The following is a 1,191-nucleotide window of genomic DNA, read 5'->3' as shown; positions in this document are numbered from 1 at the left end:
GCACTCAAATTTCCTTTGATTTCAAGGACTTAAGGCATATTGGGTTAAGGCCCACCCTGACTCAGTTTGGCCCCATTCAAATAGGATCTTCAAAGTTCTGTTCGCAAGTGGGTTTAAATCCACAGGACCAGGGGTTAGAGCTTGAACAGGTCTTTGCTGGGGGTCATGGCTCAATCCACCACAATGTCCTTGAAATGTTCTAAGTATTCCTTTGATCAGCACATATACCAAAATTGAAATGATACAGAGAAGTTAGCATGGCCCCTAAGCAAAACTAACATGCGAACTCACAAAGTGTTCCATATTTTTCTATGTCTTAATCTGAGTGCTTATTTTGTGGAAATTCATCCAGCTGTACACTTTATGTGTTGTTCACATTTCTCTAAGGATATGATGCTTTAATAAACATTTACTTAAAAATCAGGATAGGTGGCGCAATGGTGGCTCAGTGGCAGAATTCTTGCCTGCCATGCCAGAGACTCATGTTCAAATCCCAGTGCTTCCCCATGCAAAAAAAAAAAAAAAAAAAAAAAAAAAAAATCAGGATAAAACATAGGTTTGTAGAGGATGGATTCTAGTTTTTAATTGTGTGATACTCTCTCACATTTGTGCACATATTTGGGTGTGTGGACACAGAATACAAAATTTCATTGGTCATTGGTAATTTTAAGAAGACAGGTGACTGGCCTTTATATTTCTCCATTTCTAAATTGTTTTAATGAGCAAGTCATTTCTTTTACAGTCAGAATAAAAAAGCAGAAAGATCCACTCCCATTTTTAAAACACATGTATATAAAACAAAACACACTGATTCTTTGAGCAGCAATTCCACTTCACAGAATTAGTTTTCATAAATAAGGAAGTACACAACAATTTAGCCATAAGAATGCTCATCGCATTTCATATCGTGTACCCAGTACTTTTATTTCTGAGAATTTATCTTAAAAAATGACATGTGGACAAAATATCTGTTTATGAGATTTCTCATCATAGTGTTTTTTTTTAAAATAGCAAACACTTCCAACAGCATGGAGAAAATTAGATAAATTATGGTATATTTACCATAGGGTATATTTAGCTAAACTGGGTGAGGATTTTGAAGAAAATTTAATGATATTTATTAATACTGTCCAATAAAAAAGTATAATATAAAACTCTAAATGCAGTATAAACAAATGTTTGTAAAATATG

The 1,191-nt window shown here is 33.8% G+C and overlaps 1 non-coding gene across 1 annotated transcript; it reads left to right on the top strand.

Annotated features, from left to right (window-relative positions):
- The first annotated feature begins 203 nt into the window (after window positions 1–203).
- On the top strand, window positions 204–309 carry LOC143675311 (U6 spliceosomal RNA). The gene has a single exon (XR_013171544.1). It is a non-coding gene; the product is annotated as a U6 spliceosomal RNA (small nuclear RNA).
- The last annotated feature ends 882 nt before the right edge of the window (window positions 310–1,191 follow it).

Source organism: Tamandua tetradactyla, chromosome 2 (genome assembly GCF_023851605.1).
Source record: "Tamandua tetradactyla isolate mTamTet1 chromosome 2, mTamTet1.pri, whole genome shotgun sequence".
Lineage (NCBI taxonomy): Eukaryota > Metazoa > Chordata > Mammalia > Pilosa > Myrmecophagidae > Tamandua > Tamandua tetradactyla.
The sequence above is the reverse complement of the archived record's forward strand: the minus strand, read 5'-3'. Positions and strand labels throughout refer to the sequence as shown.